The sequence below is a fragment of the Elephantulus edwardii genome, unplaced genomic scaffold (assembly GCF_000299155.1).
Source record: "Elephantulus edwardii isolate Elephantulus edwardi_28Jun2011 unplaced genomic scaffold, EleEdw1.0 scaffold00112, whole genome shotgun sequence".
Lineage (NCBI taxonomy): Eukaryota > Metazoa > Chordata > Mammalia > Macroscelidea > Macroscelididae > Elephantulus > Elephantulus edwardii.
In genome coordinates this window covers 2,131,033-2,153,746 of record NW_006399862.1, presented here as the reverse complement: position 1 = coordinate 2,153,746, position 22,714 = coordinate 2,131,033, and the positions used below count along the sequence as shown (strand labels likewise).

General features: G+C 38.8%; 1 pseudogene; it reads right to left on the bottom strand.

Annotated features, from left to right (window-relative positions):
- Positions 1-5,919: 5,919 nt before the first annotated feature.
- LOC102858648 overlaps positions 5,920-22,714 on the bottom strand; it is a 32,124-nt pseudogene continuing 15,329 nt past the window's right edge.

The window sequence follows — 22,714 nt, the reverse complement described above, 5'->3', positions numbered from 1 at the left end:
CCTCCTTTTGCTGTTATCCGAGGTGACCTTGCCCAGTGACGCCTCCTGCCCTCCCTCTCTGGCCGGGTTTTGCTGGGTCTGACCTGGAAGACGCCTTCTTTTGCTGTTATCCGAGGTGACCTTGCCCAGTTACGCCTCCTGCCCTCCCTCTCTGGCCGGGTTTTGCTGGGTCTGACCTGGAAGACACCTCCTTTTGCTGTTATCCGAGGTGACCTTGCCCAGTGATGCCTCCTGCTCTCCATCTCTGGCCGGGTTGATAGGAGAGGTTATTCCTTGGATAGGGACATCGTGTTTGGGAGGGTGGTAGGGCAGAAAAAGAGAGGAAGACCCTCAGCCAGGTGGTTGACACAGTAGCTGCAGCAATGGGCTTGAGTGTGTCAAAGATTGTGAAGTTGGCACAGGACAAGACAGGGCTCAGATCTGTTGTTCATAAGAATTCTAGGAGTCATACTGAGTTTAAGGGTACCCAACAACAACAGGCAATCTGTAATATTTAGGGAAAGTTATAGCATTGTACTTGGTAAATATGACAGGCAAAAACCTCTTTAAAGTTCTGAAGAACAAAGATGTCACTGTAATGATTAAGGGGCACCAAACCCAAAACATGCTATTTCACTTGCTTCATTGTTGTTGTTAAGTGCCGTCGAGTTGCAGGCGACTCATAGCAACCCTATAAAGAAGAGTCCTCAATGCTTGGGTGTCTTTCATCCTCTCTGCAAGTTTATAGGGTTTCCGGAGGCAAGCTATCATGGAAGTGGATGCCACTCCTCCTTCCAAGCTTGTTTTAATCGGGGAGCTCCACCCCAATCTCTGTCCGTGTTGGGTAACCAACCATTAACGCATTTGACACATCAGTGTTATAGTGTTCAGCCTCATGGCAACCACAAATTACCGCTGTATGGCAACTTGTACACCAGGGCTATATGACCTAGAGGGATGTCTGAACAAAAACAATGAAAGATGGGCCCGAGGGTTGCAGATTAAAAGTCACCCACCTTTGCTTGGTAGCATCGCTTTCTGTCTACTGGGCCAGCTGGTCTCTCTCTCTCTATGTTGATGTTATTGTTGTTAAGTGCCGTCGAGTGGCATAATGTTTCATGTGTATATGAAATTTGGACAATGGATAAGGAAGACTGAAGGAGAATTAACTGTGCTGGCAAGGAATTTTGACTGTTTCGTGGATAGTGAAAAGAAGGAAGGAATCTGTGTTAGAATAGTATCTTAAAAGCAATGATGGTGAAATGTTTTTCCTCTACGTGCTTTGGGCCTGTTATCAAGTGTGGCCAGTGTGTGGAGAAGGATATCACTCTTAGCAGTGTGGAAAGGCAGTGAAGGAGAGATCGCTCCATGGGAAGAATTGGCATAGTTGACTGCAATAATGGGCTGAAGCAGAGAAGAGAGAATGAGGGTGGGGCAGGACAAAGAAGGATTTCAATCCATTGTAAGTAAGGTTGCTTTGAGCTGGAGCTGACATGAAGGTCTAACAGCAATAGTACTTTCTTGTAGTAACTTTCCATATTATTTTGCTTCATTAACTCTTTGGTTAGATTCTGTTTTCAGGAGGAAAAAAAATTGTACTCCTTTTTCTGTCAGAGTGTAATTTCTCTCCTGCTTGATTATTTAATTCAATATAGAAATTTCTTGAATCGGTTAGCTCTTGTACCATCCAGGAAGTTAAGTGCAGGCATGAGACATGACGTTCTGCTGCGTTGTGAATTTTTGTGTCTGTTATACACATATTTCTCCCTCTCTTTATTGTCTGTTCTATACTATATAGTGCGATTTTTCTTTTTGAAAACGCATACAGAAATGATTATTTATATCCTATGGTTGTACCTATGAAAACGAGGAGCTGCCCAAGTAAAAAAGAAAGTCAGGTTCCAGATGTTCTTTCTTTATTAGCACCCATTATTGTCCCTCTGGTTTGGATTATCCTTCTCCTGAATTCCTGTAGGAGCTTCTCACTACCCCGACCTCTGATGTGAAATGCTACAATCTACTGTTTAATAACATGACAAAGCATTTTTTTAATTAAAAAATACACCTTTATTAAAATGTTTAAATGGCTCTCAAATACCTGATGATTTAAATCCTTGACATGACACTGGAAATCTTTCACAATCTAATCTCCCTTCTTATTGCTTTATTTTCTTATACTCTCCTTTTCCCACTTAGCTATAATTTACCACATTAGAATATGCAGCCGTAACTGAATATATCCTGTGGTCATTACTTCCATGTCGTTACATTACACTTGTTTCTTAAAATGACACCTCCTCTTCTATTGCTGTTCAAAATGTCTGTACTTTTAGAGAATATAAATCTCTATAGTCACAATCTTTTCCTCTTTTTTCTATATACTCATACACCATGTATTTATACGCCAATAAAACATATGTCAAACTTAGTACTGTTTTATATTAATTTATATGTATATCTCTCTCCCATCATTTAGTAATTCATTAAATAACGTTTAATATGTATCTAATTCAGGGCAAGCTCTTTTACAAGACATTTTGGAAACAAAATAGAGCAGAATCTTTGTGTGAATAAAATCTGGATTGAATTTAGTGGATCAACCATTAAATGCAGAGTTACAAAACAATTGCATGGAAGGACTCAACAATGAACACATAGAACATTCTGTACAAAATGAAGAAAAATATTAATCTCCCATGAATTAAATCTGTATTAATGTGAGATTAATATAATTGAGTCACAAAGGATAAAGACAAATTTACTAGCTATGAAAATGTTAGAAAAAATTTGCAGAAGACAAACTGGTAGATTGAGAGAACTAATTTGTCAAATGAAAAAGATACTTATATTAATCTCACATTAATGATACCAAATTTGTATTAATGTGAGGGTAATAAGACAAAAGATGAAGAAAAATTTACTAGTTAGGAAAAAATTAGGAAAGGTTTCCGAAGATAAACTAGTAGTTGAGAGAACTAGTTTGTCAAATGAGTGTAAATGATTCCCCAACATTGGGCACAGAGATTTTAGAGAGAAAATGCAGTAAAAGTTAGGTTATGAAAAGCCTTTTTTGTACTCTTTTGTTGTAAGAAATAGGATAAGATTGAAAACACTCAGTGATTTGCATATCTGAATCACTGCCCAGGCTGTGGTATAGAGGATGGCATGGAGTATATTAAACTAAGAATTGGAGTCAAATTAGATAATTACTTTTGTGGTACAAGTGACACATGATTAAATAATGAGCCATGACAGTGGCCTTGACCGTGGATAGTGGTAGGCATTTTTGAGGATGAAAAGGAGAAGCCAGTGGAAATGGTCAGATTTTGTGGCTGGTAGATTAAAATAATGGGAGAGTTGAAGCTACTTATTGGTTTTGGCTAAGGTAACCAGAGATGTAGACATTCCATTTAGCCAAAGAGAGGATATGGGGAGGAAATCTGATAATATTAAGAGGAAAAAAAATGTTTAGTACAAGTTGAATTTGCAGTACATTGAGAGTTTCAAGGAGAGCTGTCAGTTTGGAAGTTGGCAGAGAAGTTTAAGATCTCAACAGAGACAGATGTATAAAGGCATTGATTCAGGACTTGGAAACAATAAAGGTAATTTAAAAAGTGACATATAGTAGAGAGTCTAGGGACATTGTGGACAGATAATAGTGAAAACATACAACATATGAAAAGTATAAAGAAGTAAATGAATCAATAAAAAAGACAGAGAAGGAAGTTTCAGGGAGATAAGAACAGAACAATAGAATAAGTTGTAAGGGAAGTTAGTAAACAGGAAAAATAGTCAAGGGACTCAAACTAGGAAACTAACAATGGAATACATCCATTTGCTTTGGAACTTAGCAGATATCTGAGGGTGTCCTCCTTGAATTTTCAGGAGTACAAAGCCAATCCTCAGCAACTTGAGAAAGAAAAAGAAAGACTTTCATATACTGAATTTTGCTTGATAACTTTAGGTATAAAGTTAACAACATGTGATAAGGCAACAAACAAAGCAGAAGACATCATTAATTCTGTTTGCTAGGTGAGAAATCATCAAGTCACTTGAGACTCATGGCGATACTAATTACACAGCTCTGAACCCTGTCCTATCCTGAACCAGTCTCATTGTCTCTGACACATCTACCCCTATTACCCATCACTGTACCAATCAATCCATCTCATCTAGGGTCTTCCTCTCCTGCATTGTCCCTCCACCCTTCCGAGCATGATAGCCTTCTCCAAGGACTGGTCCCTCCTGGTGACATGCCCAAAGTATGTGAGATGGACCTTTAAAATTCTTGCCTCCAGGGAACAACTTGGTATCACCTCTCTAGAAGAGACCTGCTTGTTCTCTTGAAAAGTCCATGGCATATTCAATATTCTTCACCAACTCCATAACGTAAAGGCATCAATTCTTTTCCTGTAATTCTTGTTCCATGTCCAGCTTTCTGATGCATAGCAAGTAACTGTGAATACCACGGCCTGTATTATTTATTCCCTAGACTACCATCTTTGCCCTTTGGCATTCTGGGCATGTCTCTGACAGAAGATTTTCCCAATTCAATTCATCCTCTGACTTTCTGGCTGTTGATACCAAGAGTGTTGATTGTGGAACTAAACAAGCTAAAATTGTTAAGAATTTCAATTCTTCTCTATCTAATATGCTGCTGCCAATTGACCCAGTGTTGAGAATCTTTGTTTTCTTGATGTTGAGCTTCAATCCACATTGAAGACTCTAGGCCTTGACTTTCTGAAGCTTCAGGTCCTCCTCAGTTTCAGTGAGCAAAGTTGTGTCATCTGTATAACTCGGGCTGTTGATGAGTCTTCCTCAAATCTTAATGCCACATTCCTCCTGATAAAGACCAGCCTCCTGAATGATCTGTTCTGCATATAGATTGAAAAAGGTAAGGAGACAAGGCACATCTCTGACTCACTCATTTTCTGATTTTGAACCATGCAGTGTGTCCTTGCTCTGTTCTGATGACTGCCTCTTGATCCAAGTATAAGTCTCACATAAACACAATTGAGTGTTCTGGGATCTCATTCATTCTTCTCAGGGATAGCAACAACTTGTGTGATCCACATAGCCAAATGTTTTAGAGGAATAATTATTTTGAAAAGCAACTAAAGAAACCCCCTTGATGAAAGGTTTATTTGATAAATGTTATTTTTGATCATGATGAATTGCAGGTAATAACAAAAATGTGATATAATTTTTTTGAACAGTGTGTGAATGAAGGCAAAATTTTAGATAAGAGACTATAATTTTTTTCCCCCCTGGGAGTCAGGCAACTAGGTGGTTTAATGAAATATGTTGAAAGAAAGTGTCCTTTGAAGAAATAGATACAGAAAGACATTAACGTACACAGAGATACAAACATCAAAGTTAAGCACCAGTAAAGGCCCAATCTGGCCTTATAGTGATAATAAATGTTAGTCTGTGAGGAGATACATAAAGATAAAGGCAAAGATGAACAGACAAGGCAGGCAAGAGAGACTATGCCCCCATCCATGAACACGTTTTTAGGTAACAGAGATGCTGTTTAGGTAATCTGTATGCTTATTTATCTGTTTAGATAGTATCCACAATAGGTGAAAAAATTATCAGAATTTTTCATTCATCATCAAACATTGAAGGAATGAATTGCTAGAGGGAACACAGCCTTGAGGGATATCAAGTCTATTGACATAATAGTCAACAAAAACGATATTCTGTATCCTTTTTTTTCATCTGAGTATGGTGTGCTTTATTGATAGGCTCTGAAAGCCCGTCCCCTTCCTCTGAGAGTCTGTATGGAAACTGTGTCCAGGATGTAATATTCTCAGTGTATGTTGGGGGGATCAAGTTGGGGCAAGGATTTCACAGCAGTTGAGGTTCTCTCTCTTTTTCAGCACTGTTGCTAAAGCTGGTGATCCAATGAGCTCTTATTCTTTGTAGGTCACGTGGAACTTAAACTACTCTGTTGTAGCCAAATTCATTGTCATACCAGGAAACGAGTTTGATGAAGTGGTCACTCAGTGCAATTCCAGCCCAACCCCAGCATCAAATGTGGAAGAGTGGGTGTCACTGTTAAGGATGTAGGAGACAACCTAGTCTTCAGTGTATCCCAGGATGCCATTGAAGGGTCCTCTGAAGCCTTTACTACTTTCTTTATGTCATCATATTTGGCTGCTCTCTCCAGACAGTAGATCAGATCCATGACTGATACTTTAAGTATGGATACATGTAGAACTATGCCATTGAACTTCCCATTCAGTTCAAGGATGACCTTGCCCATAGCCCTGACAGCACCAGTAGATGCAGAGATGATGTTCTGGCCAGCTCCACAGCCATCATGCCACAACTTTTTGAAGGGGTCACCTAGAGTCTTCTGGATGCCAGTGATGGCATGGACTGTGGTCATGAGTCCCTCTATGATGCCATAGTTGTCATGGATGACCTTGGTCAGAGGTCCCAAGCCATTAGCGGTGCAGGAGGCATTGCTTGCAATCTTGAGGGAGTTGTACTTCTTAGGGTTCATGCCCATCATGAACATGGGGACATCAGGAGAAGGAACAGAGAAAATTATCCCTTTGACATCACTCTTCAGTTGAGCTCCAGCCTTCTCCAAGGTTGTGAAGATAGCAGTAGACTCTGCAACAGACTTTGTTGCAGTATCAGCCTCCTTTGATGTTGGCTGGATCTCGCTTCTGGAAGATAATGACGACTTTCCCATTGATGCCAAGCTTCTCATTGTCAGCCTTGACAATGTCACTGCACAGGTGGAATCATACTGAAACATATAAATCATACAGTTGAGATCAATGAAGTGGTCATTGATGGCGACACCATCCATTTTGCTAGAGTTAAAAGCAGCCCTTGTCACCAGGCATCCAGTGTAGCCAAATCCATTTGCTTTGACTTTTTACCAGCATGTTTCAGTGATGTTGAGGCTGCATGAGGAGAAATGGCTATCAAGTGGCAAGGAGAAGAGAGTAATATCCTACTTTGATGTGTAGCCACTGGCATTTTAAAAGTTTGAAAGTGGTCATATAAAATGTAATTTAGTGTCACTCGGTATGAGAAATAAAAAGAGAGGGGGAGCAAAAATGTACAGAAACAATGAGAGCAATAGACCACTGGATCACGCAGCTTTCAATTTTCAGTATCCTGATACCTGAACCAGATAGTATTGTAGCCACCATCCCTAACTCCTGTAAAAGCGATCACACAAGAGGACCCTGGGCAGCATGGGAGAAAAATGTAGAACGAAACTGAAAGTCACACAAAGGACCAGGATTGCTGGTCTAATGGAGAGCAGCAGGACCTGGGAGAGCATCACCTTTGTTAATCATCTGAGCCTTGAGGTAAACACATCCATGTGACTCAGCTTTCAGACCAACAACAACAGACAGACTTCTAAGGTTAATGTTAACACTGATGAGGCTTGTAATCCCTGGAAAACTCAGTCATACAAAAACCAAAGGCAGTATTTGCCTATGGATAGATCTCAGGAAGCAGGGAGGTATGGGAAAGAAGGATGAATGGAAACTAGATTCATGAGGAAGCAGTGAAAAGAATGCTATTGTAATGTGGAGTTTGTAATTCATGTTATAAAATAAAATAGGTGCAAATGATTGAATGGAAAACCAACTTTTTTCAAGGCACAATATAACATTAAAAAATAAAATAAAAGCCACTTCTCTAAACAAAAAAGATAAATGGATGTGTATATAGGATGGAAAAAACCCTTGTATATTGCAGGGTTTCTAAGAAGAATATATTAATAATATACTCTGAGCCTCTGAAGGCTGTGCCACTGGTGTATCAAATGCCATAATGGTTTCCCATGGTAGACAGTGTTTGGTGGAGCTTCCAGATTAAGACAAGCTTGGAAGCAGGAATGACATCCACTTCCTAAACAACATGCCTCTGGAAACTATGAATTTAAAGAAATGATGATAGTTCTAGAACAGGGTTCAAGTCATATGTTCATGGAATTGCTCTGAGTAGTGCTTGACTTAATGGCACTTAACAACAACATCTGAGAAAATATTATTCTAGACCTGGAACCCTAGATTCAGAATAAAAACTGAATGGAGTCTCCATCTGTAATTTTGTGAGAAAAATTTGTTTATTAAAGTAGCTCATTTGTGATAGTTCTGTTGTAGTCAACTAAACTAGTCAAATTTATTGATATGTTTTCTGCTCTCCAACCTGAACTAACTCATAGCCCAACTTGCAGTGGTTATTTAGCACAGTAAATCAATATGGATTAAAGCTCAACATCAAGAAGACAAAGATATCACCACTGGACAATTGACAGCACCATGTTAGATGAAGAAGTTATTGAGATTGTTAACAACTACAGCTTGCTCAGCTACACAATCAACACTCTTGACACCAGAAGTCAGAAAATCAAAAGATGAATTACATTGGGAAAATCTGCTTTCATGGACCTTTCCAGAGTGTTGAAGAGCAACGATGTCAGTCTCGATACAAAGGTGCACCTAATCCAGGCCATGGTCTTCTCAATTACTTGTTATGCTTCAGAGAGTTAGATAATGACTAAGGATGACAGAAGAATAGATGCCTTCAAGTTGTGGTGATGGAGAAGAGTATTGAACATACCATGAACAGCCAAGAAAACAAATAGGTCTGTCTGGGAAAGGGTAAAACCAAGTATCTCCTTGGAGGTGAGGATTTTGAAGCCCCGCCTCACTCACTTTGAGCATGTGTCCAGGAGAGAGATCGGTCCTTGGAGAAGGACATCATGCTCTGAAGGAAGGACAGACAGTGCAGGAGAGGGGGACCCCGGGTGAGATGGATTGATACAGTTAACTGGAGCTATGGAGGTTGGTGTGTTGCAATTAGTGAGACTGGCTCAGGACAGGGAAGGGTTCAGAGATGTTGTGCATAGGGTTGCTATACATCACAGGCAAACTCAATGACACATAACAACAATAACATACTATGGCAGGTGTGGAAGTGGGAGTGACATCCATTTCCTAAACAACATGCCTCCAGAAACTCTATGAACTTTGATAAATGTCGTTAATTATATAGGGGCATCAGGCCTTCTGTTCATGGGGCTAACTATGAGCTATGCTTGACTTGAAGGCAACCAACAACAACAACAACAACAACAACAACAACAACAAATCACATGGGAAGAGACTGCCCCTCTTTCTCCTGGAAAATTGCTAGTAGATTCCAACCATGCGCCTTTAGGTTGGCAGGGTAGCACCTTCCCATTCAATCATTAGGGCTCACTATTATTAGCAACAAGGTAATTTCCTAAGTACAGGAAGAAAGAAATCAGTGCTGTCATTTAATTCAGACAATAAGTTTAGGTCAGATAAGGTAGGAGAATAAGGTCAAGGGTGTAGGACAAGAAAAATTTGGATGTATTTAAGCATTAAGTCTTGACTGAGTAGGCAAAGAGGAAATCCATGAGCAAATTTGACATCCACAAAGTAGGTATGTGTCCAGATAAATAAGTATTCCTTGTTTGGCTAGGACAGAAGTCCATCATTCTCAAACCACAATGTTTTAAAAGTCATCATAAATATCACAATGAGAGGAAATGAAAGTTTTCAAGCTACCTCTGTATACTTTAGGATGAGGCCTAGGACTATGTTGTTGTTTTTATGTGCCATTGAGTCATTTTCAACTCATAGCGACCCTATGTACAACAGCCTTAAACCCTGCTCTATCCTTTGCCAATCTTATTGTCTCTGACATTCCTGTCCTCATTACCCCAGTGACTGAGTCAATCCATCTCATAGAGGGCCTTCTTCTCCTGGGCTGTCACTCCACCCTCCCATGCATGATGTCCCTCTCTAAGGACTGATCCCACCATGCAATCTGTCCAAATTTTGTCAGATGGAACTTCAGAATCCTTGCCTCCAAGAAGCCTGGTTTAACCCTCTCCACAATGAACTAGTTTGTACTCCTAGCAGTCCATGGTATATTTAATACTCTTCTCCAGCATAAAAGCTCAAAGATATCAACTCTCCTTCGATAATCCCTAATCATTTTCCAGCTCTCTGACACCTAGCAAGTAATGGCAAAGACCATGGCCTGTATCAGGTGCACCTTAGTTTCCAGACTGACATCATTGCTCCTCAGTACTTTGGATAGGTCTCTGACAGCAGACTTTCCCAATGCATTTCATCTTCTAATTTCCTGGCTGCTATTACCAACAGTGTTGATTGCAGAACCAAGTAAGCTGAAGCTGTCAACAATCTCAATTTCTTCATCATCTATCATGATGCTGCCAATCGGCCCAGTGGTGAGAATCTTTGTTTTATTGGTGTTGAGCTTCAATCCATATTGAAGGCTGCAGTCCTTGACCTTCTGCAATAAGTGCTTCAGGTCCTCCTCAGTTTCAGCAAGCAGGGTTGTGTCATCTGCAGATGTCATAATGCAGATTGTTGATGAGTCTTCCTTCAATCCTGATGCCACACTTCTCATAGACCCAGTCTCCCGGATAATGTGTTCTGCATATAGATTGAAAAGATATGGAGATAGGGAACATCCTTGATGCACACCCTTCCCAATTTTGAACCATTCAGTGTTTCTTTGCTCTGTTCTGATGACTGCCTCCTGGCCCAAGTATAAGTTTCACTTAAGTACAGTTAAGTGTTCTGGGATTCATGTTCTTCTCAGTGTCAGTTTGTTGTGATCCATACAGTCAAATGCCTTTGCATAGTCAATGAAATACAGATAGTCATTCCTCTGGTAGTCTCTGCTTTCAACCAAGATCCATCTAGCCAAGATCCATCTGACATTAGATATAAGATATGAAGAAGTTGAACAGAAGATACCAGAGGGCAGCACAGAAAGACAGTGTATTACTGGTGTCAGAAAATCAAAAGGGTTGAACTCTCTCAGCATTTCTTAATCTGAAGGAACTGAAGAATGAATTCAAAGCTTGAGTTGCAATACTTAAGGATTATTTAGGCAGAATACTAAACGATCCAGGAAGCATTAAAAGAAGATTGAAAGAGTATACAGAGTCATTGTACCAAAAGGACTTGGTGGACACAGAATTTAATGAAACAACATATGAGCAAGAGCCTGTGGTGATGAAGGAAGAAGTTCAAGCTGCTCTGACAAAATTGGCAAAAAACAAGGCCCAAGTAATTGATGGTATAACGATTGACATATTTCAACAAACAGAATCTTCCCTGGATGTGCTCACAATTTGTGCCAAGAAATCTGGAGGACAACCACCTGGCCTACTGACTGGAGGAGATCTATATTTGTTCCCATTCCAAAGAAAGGCAATCAGACAGTGTAGAAATTATTGAACAATATCATTGATATCACACGCTAGCATGATTCTGCTGAAGATTAATCAAAAAATGGTCAGTACAGCTCATCAACAGAGAACTACCTGAAGTGCAGGCTGGATTTAGAAGAAGCCTAGGACTATACCTTTTAAAATATCTTCAGTTGTTCCAAATCTGTCCTTATCAATTTGGATAGGGCATGAGTTTTAAGCAATTTGTCCATTTCCTCTAGATTTTCAAATTTATCAGAGTATAGCTTTTCTGTAGCATTCCAATATTATTGATATAATTTCGTCTGGGTCTGTTTTGATGTCACCTCTATAATTTCTTAATCAAGTTATCTGTGTCTTCTCTATATTTTTTCTTTTGTTAAGTTTGCCAATGGTTAGTCAATTTTACTGACTCTTTAAAAAACCAGCTCCTAGTCTTATTGATGGTTTCAATTGTTTTTCTGTTTTCTGTCTCATTGATCTCAGCTCTTCTCCTAATAATTTCTTTTCTTGTAGGGGCTGTAGGATTAGAGTGTTGTTCTTTTTCTGTCTGATGATTGTGTTGTGTTAGATCATTGATTTTTCTTCTTTCTTTCTTTTTTTATGTATGTGCCTATCGCTATGAACTCCCTGAGGACTGCCTTAGCTGTATTCCAGAGGTTTTGGTATTTTCATTTGTTTCAAGGAACTTTTTCCATTCTTTTTCTTTTATAACATAATCATGTTCTAGCTGAGAGTTACTTAGCTTCCACATGGATGATTTTGTAAGCTTTACTGTCTTTTAATTAGTTTCTAGTCTAGTTTTATGGCATGGTGATCTGAGAAGACACTTTGTATTATTTCAGTGTTTTTTTTGTTGTTGTGTGGTTTTTTTGTGTGTTTATTTTTCAATTTGTTGAGGCTTGGTTGGTGTCCTAATACGTGATTGATTCTAGCGAACATACCATGTGCACTTGAGAAGAAAGTCAATTGAGTTTTAGTTGGATGCAGTTCCCTGAATACATCTACAAGTTTGAGTTGGCTGATATTGTTGTTTTGGTCTTCTGCATCTTTGTTTCTTTTGAGTTGACCTATCTTTTGGTGATAGTTATGTGTTGAAATCTCCTACCACTGTTGTACTGTTTATAGTGTTCTTCAATTCTGTTAACCATTGTTTTATGTACACAGTAATACAATGGAATACTATGTGGCACACAGGAACAATAGTTTTGTAAATTACTACCTAACTTGGGAGGGACTGGAGGGCATTATGCTGAGTGAACTAACTCAGTCCCACAGGACAAATGCTAGATAAAACCATTATTATAGAATGAGTATGTGGATCCCTGGAGGGAGGGTGGAAGCAGCCTGGTGAGGACGGGCAGGAGTGGGAAGGGTTCTAATCATAGGGTTGCAAAATCCAGTGAGTGGAGGGGTGAAGGAAATGGAAAGGATTTTTTGTGAAATACAGTGTATCCAAACTTTGTTAATAAATCAGTATAAAATAATGGTGATGATGGAAACGCATTGTATAAACGAATCAAAGAGGATGGTCTCTTGTATTAGTCACAGGATGTTCATTCCTGTCTTGCAGTCAGAGACTCATTAGCTTTTTAAAGCCTGCTGCCAACAAATTCAAATTTGGACACATAGAACTGTTTTGAAAATAATCCAAATAAGTATATGTGTATTCATTTATGTGCTCAGCATCTGCTAATATATCCGAGGTGTATAAACCTGTACGGCTGACCCAACTGATGCATCTTTCTGGCAGTTCAAATCCACCTCCAGCTTTACAGGAGAAGGATGGGCAATCTCCTCCTGTTCAATATACATTCTCAGAAATCTAATAAGGAGTCAGCTATGAGTTAATGCCTACTTGATGACAATGAGTCAATGAGTGTCAGATTTGGGTGTTTCATTGCCCTCTTCTTCTACCTTTTCTGGTGGCTACTTGCATCCCTTACCTCTCGAAGACATCTGCCTGTGGGGACAATCTCCTGCATGCAGCTATCGATGTGTTTACTCAAAGAAATAGTTTCTTGTGTGATCCTCCTATCTTGTGGTTGTATTTTTTCCCTTTGATCAGCACTAAACTCATTACAAGAAGGTCTCTGACCACAACATGAAAACATTATTAGGATAGGAAGTTAAATGAAGCCAAATGTTAGGAATATGTTTGAAAAGGTAAGTGGAATTCATGTTGTTATGGGACTTGAGTACTGTGTTGATAACTGTAAAACTCCATTCTCAAATAATATATTAATATTTAAAAAATAATATATTAATATAAAATTGTTTTATAAAAAATAAATTTTAACAATACATGATTTTAGACAGATTTTTTTTGATACAAGATCAAGAAACAAACAAGCAAAAATGCTTTTATATCATAGCAGGGAGCTCTGGCGGCTTCATAGTAAAGAGTTGCACTGACGACCCCAAAACAGGCACTTTGAGTCCACTGGCGGCTCCTCTAGAAGACAAGCGGTCTCCTCCAGTGTGATTTACAGCCTCTGAAAGCTCACCCGAGAGTCACTGATGAATCAGTTCTGACTGAACACTATCTAACAGTAACAATAGCAGCATATTCTAACAGTGAACCCATGGAAACCTGAATTTAGAACATGATCTCATATAGTCCATCAAAAGTAAATGGAATTCATAAGTATAAATAAACCAAACATAAATGCTGTATGTCCAAAACTATGAAATATGTATTAAAAAAATCAAAGAAGACATAAATACGTAGATAAATTGTGTTCATGAATGGAAAGATTCAACGTAGTAAAGATATCAATTATTTCTAAATCTATTTATACTTTTATTATGATTTGTGTGGAAATTTGAACAATGTATTTTTCTGAGGTATGTTGTTGGTGTTATGTGCCGTCGAGTTGCTTGCGACTCAAAGCGACCCTATGTACAACAGCCCTAAACTCCGCTCTGTCCTGTGCCAATCGCACTGTCTCTGACACTCCCATCCCAATTATCCCAGTCACTGAATCAATCCACCTCATAGAGGGCCTTCCTCTCCTGCGCTGTCCCTCCACCCTCCCAAGCACGATGTCCCTCTCCAAGGACCGTCTGTCCTCACAACATGTCCAAAGTATGTTAGACGGAGCCTCAGAATCCTTGCCTCCAAGGAGCCACCCGGTTTAACCCTTTCCAGGACAAATGTTCTCAGGTATAATCAAGTTTTTTCTAAAACTTATGTGAAAAATCTCAGACCCCCCCCCAAAAAAAAAATCTTGAAACTAAGAATGAACTGGGAGATATCATCTCATAAAATATTATTGTTAGGGGCCATCATATTAGATGCTTTTGTTGTTAATTAAATATTGTTGTTATTAAATGATAGTGTTGTAGAGTTGACAACAACATAACAACACTAGATACAAGAGAGATCAAAGTCTTGCCTGCTCTGTGTTATTCTTGCAATCTCTAGCATACTCAACCCATTGTTGTAGTCAGTGTCTCTAATTCATCTCTGAAGTCTTCCTTTTTCTTTGATCCTATTCTGTTCCAAACCCGTCTCAAGGACTAGACCCTCCTGATTACGTGGATAAAATATGTGAGATGAAATCATCCTAAAGTAGGAGATAGATTTCTGAGCCTAGAAAACCTACAGAGTTTCTTACTTAGCAGCTCTTTGGTGGAGTACTCAGACTGGCATTTCAGATAAATTTCCGTGGGCTTCTACTGCTGATGTTTTGGGAATCCTATTTAAGAACCACTCCTCTTGGTATCCAGTAGAGGTGAAAAGTGCCAATCAAACATTTTTAGGAACCAAGATAGAAAGTTAAGTCAGGAACTATGGTAAGAAAAGAATGTTTTCAATCAATATCTGGAAGATGATTCTGAGTAGGTATAGAGTAGAAGATCAGAGGAAGTAGTACTAATTTGGTCCAGAAAAATAGGAGACATGGACAAATTTAAGAAATTTAAGAAGCCATAGAACTAATTAAAAATTATTAGAGACCACAGTGGAAAGCAGTAGAAAAAAGAAGAGCTGTTCAGAGGTATGTTGACATAATTTTTCTTCAGGAACTGAGTTTCCTGCTGTAAAGAAGCACAGAAAATGTACTCACTACCATTCAGCTAAGTAAGGACACTGTGAATCACATGTTTTTTGTAACTGAACTAATCTTATTCTTGAATCCTTACCCCGGAGTAGCAAAGGGTGAATGGAACTTTAAATTGCTAATTAATCTACTGGTGGTGGGGTGGGCAAGAAAGTTTGTATCAGGGAACTCAAATTTTTAAGGTAAACCCTTGGTATCTAGTGTATTCTCCTCGACTTCTATTGACATCTCATGTTACCAACTGTGAAGTAGCAGCCTGATAGCAATTTAGAATGGTAGGGAAAGAGGACTATGGGTCTCAGTACTATTTCCAGAGTTTGGTTACATCAGTAAAGATGTTATTGTCTCATCTCGTGGTCTAGGGTGTCACTTCTTATGGCGTGCGTACTGCCAATCTCCAAAGAGTATGCAAAATATCTCAGATGAAGGAATATTTGTTGTTGTTGTTGTTGTTAGGTGTTGTGGGTTGAGTACAGCTCATCTGGACCCTGTCCCACCTGTGCCGTCCTCACAATCTCTGACATACTCAAGCCTATCACTGCAGTCACTGTGTCAGTCTATCTCCTCGGGTCTTTTGCTGACCCTCCATCTTTCCAAGCATGATGCAATTCTCCAAGGAATTGCTAGCAGCATGAGCAAAGTATGTGAGGCAAAGCTCCAAGGGGCACTCTGGCTTGCTGTCGTTAGTTGCCATCAAACTTATTTTAACCTAATGAATGACAGAATAAAATGTTGCCATTCGGGCACTGTCTTCATGATTGTTGCCACATTTGACTTCATTTGTTGTGACTCCTGTACAGTGTCTTCCAAACTAGCAGATTCGTCTTTCAGCACCACATCAGACTAAATTCTGTTGTGATTAAGACATCAAAGAGGAATAACTGTGTCAGTGAAAATGTCATTCTCCATTTGCGCACTGCAGAATTTAAAGCTTGCCATTACGTTATCCAGATGGAGATAATCCAAAAGAATTTGGGAATATAGATGTGAAGTTCAGAGAAAAAGATTGTGCTGAAAATACAGATATGTAATAATTTTCCCCTAGTAATTCTTCAGGTTGCTGAGACATTTAATTAAAATCAAAACAATCAGTTAATTAAAAGTTATCACCTTGGCTTGCGTGTATTCTGGTAATTGAAGTAGTTTTACAGTCTTTTCTCCCCCCTCCTCCCGTAATGTCACACACGTTGTTAACTATTTAACTATAACCCTAGAACACATTCTATGTTTAATAGTTAATTTTGACATTTGGCGTTTGCAGAATTGATTTCATGTGGTAAAACTACAGCTTGTAATGGGGATTTTAGAAATGAATCATTATTTATCACAGAAGTGATTTGGTTTCAACTTCAATTCTGAGTTTCTCTGCAGAAGACACACATAAGAAATCAGTCCTGCTTCTAATTGTAGATCAAAAAAAGTCTATTTGATGAGGGATTCAAGGTAGCAAACTGGCTGCCATGAGAAGCTGTATGGCATCTTCTGTCTCCTCCCTACCCCTTGCCTTTCTGCTCTGTCTTCTTCCTTCTCCTTGTCTCTGTCTATATCTCCCTCTCCACTGAAATGTGGGAACTCCCAGGGTCCTGTGCTGGATTCTTTCCTTTTCTCTCTCAAACCTGGTGATCTCATCCTGTCTCACAGACTAAACACCATCTATCAGGAGATGACTCACATTTTTATATTTCTAGTTCTGACCTCAATGAACTCCAGACATTTTGGTCCACCTGCCATCTCTTCTCAGAACTATAACAGAGATCTCGTATCTTAAAAGCCAAAACAGAACTTTTGATCCTATCCCTGGGTCCTCCTAGAACCACATAGCAACTTTGAACTTTATCCTCACACGAACTTCCATATTTCAGTAAACAAGGCCTTGTTTTGACTCTAAGCATCCAGCAATGCTTTAGCTGCACTGTGAGCATGTATTGGATTTATTTTTTTTTTCCAGAAAAATCTGAAATCCATGTTTATTTAGTATACAGCAAAATTTTGATGTCCAAGTGTACAGTAAATTTAATGTGACTAAGTCCATGGACCCTTCAGTCAGTTTTCAGAGGCAGCAAATCACAGCAGTGGAGACTGCTCATGCCCCTTTGGGATCGCAGCACAGTTTCTTACAACTAGACCACCAGAGTTCTCTATACCACCTAAGTGGGAAATGGCCATAATTCAATTTAACGGGGTAAAACACATTTTCTTTTTATTTTTTTAAAATTTTTTAAATTATAATTTTAACAAAAAGTTAGATATTCATTCATTCATTGTTGCACATTTTATCCCCCTCCCTCCCTTTCTCCTCCCCAAGTTGACTTTTTCTTTTCATTTGTTTATATACAAAATTCTAATACAAATTCAAACAAGCTAGATTGTTTTTCACCTTCTTTATCTCTGCTTTTCTCTCTAGTCTACTAATGAATTTCCCTGCTAATACATCCTTTCAAAATATTAGTCTACTTATTGTACCTTCCTGACCAAACTTTCTCATCTCTTCCTGAGTCACTTAGATTGAAAACCAAGGTTCTTGCCCTGGCTGTGAAACTTGCCATGATATCTGATGATACCTTACCAAGTGATTTCTAACCCTCTTAACAGCTTTCTTGTGAGTTCCTCTGGTCCCCACTCTGTGGTCTCTCTAATATTTGTGGCCCCTAATATTTTTACCTAGCCTCATTTCTTTATTCAAGGCCAATGTGTCTAGTGTCTCTTGATGTTTCCATGTTCTTAACTTTCATCGATAGTGTGATCTAGTATACTCAGGGTCACTAGGAGATGTTTCTGTCATCGAGACAAATGAAATCTGATGGTAATGACCCACTTTGTAAACTACTGATGTTCACTACAGAAATGGACACTCTTGGACCTTTTCTTTCTTCAATATTCCTTATTGACTATCATGACAACAATTTTTAAAAAAAAATTTAGTACAGTAGTTTATTTACAAAGTTTGAACACATTGTTTTTCAGACCAGATTCTTCCAATTTCCTTCACACCCCCTTCCCTCATCAAATTGTATAACCTCATGATTTAGGCATCTTCTCTGCATTGGTTTAAAATGAGGAAAGGAGTGCATCAGGGTTGTATCCTTTTCCATATCTATTTAATTTGTATGCTAAGCAATTTATTGTCAAAGCTGGATATATGAAGAAGAATACCATATCAAGATTGTAGGAAGACTCCTCAATGACCTGCACTATGCAGATGACACAGCCTTACTAGCGCAAAGCCAAGAAGTCTTGAAACACTTAGGATGGACGGTAAGGAACTTGATATGGGCTGCATTTCAACACCAAGAAAGCAAAAAATCTTCACCACTGGATCAAGAGGCCACATCATAAAAACATAGAAAAGTTTGAAATGGTCAACATTTTCACTTCACTTGGAGCCACAATCAACATTCAAGGTAACATCAGTTAATAAATCAGAAGAAATCTTGAATTGGAAAAATCTGATGGAAAAGACCTCTAAACTTCTCCAAAGTTCCAAAGAATAAGGATATCCATTTATAGACTTAAAGTGAACCTGATGTAAGCCATGCTATTTTCAATTGTTGTTGTTATGTGTCTTTGAGTCACCTGGGAACTATAGTGACCCTATGTACAATATATCTGTGAACCCTGCCCTGTTCTGAGCCAGTCTCAGTAATTCTGACACACTGACCCCCATTTCTCCAGTTACTGTATCAATTAATATCATCTGAGGTCTTCCTCTCCTATGCTGTCCCTCTGCCCTTCCAAGCATGATGTTTTGCAAGGACTGGTCTTTCCTCGCCATATGCCCAAAGTATGTGAGGTGGAGCTTCAAAATCCTAGCCTCCAAGGAGAAACTTCGTTTTGCTCTCTTCAAGACAGACTTGCTTGTTTTGTATACATAAGAAATTTTGATAATGAATATCAAAGAAGAATTGATGGTTCCTGTATGTGGTATTGGTCTATGGGTTGGTTACAACTCAACAACATATAACAACAAATAACAATCAAAAGAATAAAGAAATCTGTTTTGAAAGAAATACAACCATAGTGCTTCTTAAAGGCAAGGATGGCAAAATTGTGTATCATACAATTTGAACATGTTGTGAAGAGGGACCAGTACTTGGAAAAACAAGATCTTACAGGGAAAGGTAGAAACATCAGTTCATTTCCATGAAGTTAGATGATTCCTGGCTCAAAGCAGAGAATAACAGAAGAATGTCTATTGGCGTTTTATTGACTAAGCAAAGCATTTGACTCTGTGGATCGTGACAAGCTAGGACTAACATTGAGAAGAATGGGAATCTCAAAATACTTACTTGTGTTTATATAAAACTTATATCTAAACGATGAAGCTGTTGCCTGAACAGAGCAAGGTCACACTGAATGTTTTAAAATTGCAAAAAAAACCCAAAAAACGTATGTCAGAGTTGTATCCTTACTCGATATCTATTCAGTCTGTATGCTGAGCAAATCATTAGAGGAACCACACTCTGTGAAGAAGAATGTGGCATCAGGATTGGAGGAAGACTCTCAACAACCTGAATTATTGGGATGACACAATCTTGCTTGCTGGAAGAGAGTAGGAGTTGAAATAATGAAGAAGAACAAAGACTACAACCTTCAACGTGCATTAAATTTCAACATCAAGAAGACAAACATCCTCACCACTGGACCAATAGGCAGCATAACAATAGACAGAAAAAAAGATTGAAGTCATCAACTAGTTCATCGTACTCGGATTCAGTCAACACCCTTGGTACCAGCAGTTAGGAGATCAGGAGTCATACCGTATGGGGCATGTCTGCTGTCAGTCATCTCTCCAAATCACTAAGGACCAATGTTGTCAGCTTAAAGATACAGTGTGCCTGAAGCAGGCCATAGTTTGTTCCATCACTTTCTAAGCATCTGAGAGTTGGGCAATGAATAAGGATGACAGAAGGGGAATTGATGCCTTTCCACCGTGGTGTTGAAAAAGAGCACCGAACATCCCGTGGATTGGATATAAACCACCACAGCAACAACAAAAGACCATATTAAAAATAAAAAAAAAATACCAAACAACAAAAAACACCCCAAACAGATACATCTTGGAACAAGTTGGGCCAGAACACTCATTAAAGGGGAGGTTGGAGAAACTTTGTCTAACATATTTGGGGTATGTTGCCAGGAGAGACTGTTCCTTGGGAAAGAATATTACACTGAGTACTGTGGATAGTCAGAAAAAAGAACAAAGAAAGGAGACTCTCCATGAAATGCATTGGCACAGTGACTGCAATACTGGGCAGTGTGGAACAGTGGGCTCAAGTACATCAGGGATGGGGAGGATGGCACCCGATAGAGCAGGATTTAGATCAGTCGTTCATAGCCCTGCTGAGAGTCACAGTTGCCCTGATGGCACCTAACAGCAGCTATAACTCCGCTCAGAATTGTCAGCGTTGGTTGATGAACATCATTTGATCTCAGGTTGGATAAATTGTGCTTCATGTAATCTTATCTTTTCTTTGAGTTTTTGGTTTCTTTCTTCCTGTATTGCTTTCGATGAAAGTCTTAGATAATAGCTCACAAGCTTTAAAGAGCCAACAGTACTTATTTTACTGGAGTGCAGATTATAATTGTTGTGAAATATACCCTTTGATTGAATTGTCCCTCCAGAGAGTTGTCAAAATCTGACTTCTTAGAAGTGGGTTTCAGATCTTTTTTTCCCCCAATATATTCCTGAGTAAACTCAAACATTCAAGCTTGCAATTAGGAACTGAACCATTTCTGCAAACTAGGAACACTCTCTACTTCTTAACTGTACTCACAATGACATTACATTATAATATATACTAGAATGTAAACTCACTAGGGGCACGAGGTCAACGTGAGGTCAATGTCTTTTTTTACTGGATCCCATTATCATTCTGATTTTTAAAAGCTATTATGATTCTGATTTTAAAAACACTAAGTAGTACAGGATCATAGTACCTCAGTAAATACTTTCAGAAATACTGAATGAGTCACTGCATTAAGTCCCAAAAGAATAGCATTGTTTAATGCCTCCCATATTGGTTTCATTTCAAGTAATTATTTGTTCTTATTTTTGAAGTAGACAGCTCAAGTGTTTTCAAGTTTGTAAGAAAGTGTGTGTAGCATCTATGAGGTCTCGAGGGAAGTTATGTGCCGTTCACACCATTATGATAAAATTGGAAAGAGAAAAGAGGAGGTATGAGATCACCCCGCAAAGGTAGGGATGAAAGTTACACTCTATTCTTTCTGGACACGAATGAAAGGTGCCGCGCACCTGAAAAGCCATTGCATTTGTCTGTGGTTATAGGAGGAAGAAATCATGGCTAGTTTGCATTTATTTGGTGGTTTACCTCTTATAAAACTTGCAAAAGTAATTTCAATATTCTTTGTTGCATCATCCTTTTTTCTCTGTTCAAATAAGTTTTAGTAGGTTAAACACAGCAAAACTAATTCTTCAAGCTTTAGAAGTAACTAGAAAAGTTTCAGAAAATTTGACTAGCTTATAAGTTCTCAGAGAAATCAATCAGCTTATAACCAGCTAAAAGCAAATGTCATTGTGTAGACTGAGCATGATAGAACATTTGTACTAAAGTGAAAGTCTTTTTTAAATTCTTTCTACTGTCAAGAGTGGATCACACATAATGAATCAGCACATAAATACTCTTCCTTGAAATCGTAATGAAATTGTGATTTCAGAATACGAGATACATTCACATACATGTTTGGAAAGGAGGTATCTTGAGGGGCAAGCATTAATTAAACACCTTAAAATGTTTATTTTTAAATTACATTTTCTTGAATAGAAAGATAAGAACAAGATGTTACATGCTGGTTTACCTGTGAGTATGTTCCCTAACTTAGAAGCAGGGGAAAAGCGTCTTTTGCACTGATGTAGCAAGCAGGTCATTGATAGCAGTCACATTGTGTCCATGGCAGAGTGAAGAGGATGAATGGAAAACAAACACATTTTTCATTAGTTCCCCTCATCTGACACTAAAATACTCCCTGGTGAGCTGCTATCTCCTACCCTGACAGTGAAAAGTGTCCCACTCCATGCTTTAACATTATTTCCAACCCTACAATCATTCTGGATGTGGAGCCAGCGTTCAGCTTCGGGATCTATACCAAAAATTTCATACCTAAGACTGATTTAAATATCGATGATTTACCATCTCTCTCCTGTTAGCGTTTGGAGAGGCAGGTTGTGGAATATACAAAGCATCAAATCCATTACTGAACAGAGTAAAATAGACTTTTAAGATGACCCACACCAACTAAGTTATGGTAGGGAGGTTGTGATGGTGTAGCAGAGAAGGAGTTTCATTACCAATCAAAATCTACCAACCTTGGGATAAAGATGGACACACTCCTCCTGTACAATTTTACTGCCTCTGAAAACCTCCTGGAAGGTCAACTGTGATACATTCTGACTCAG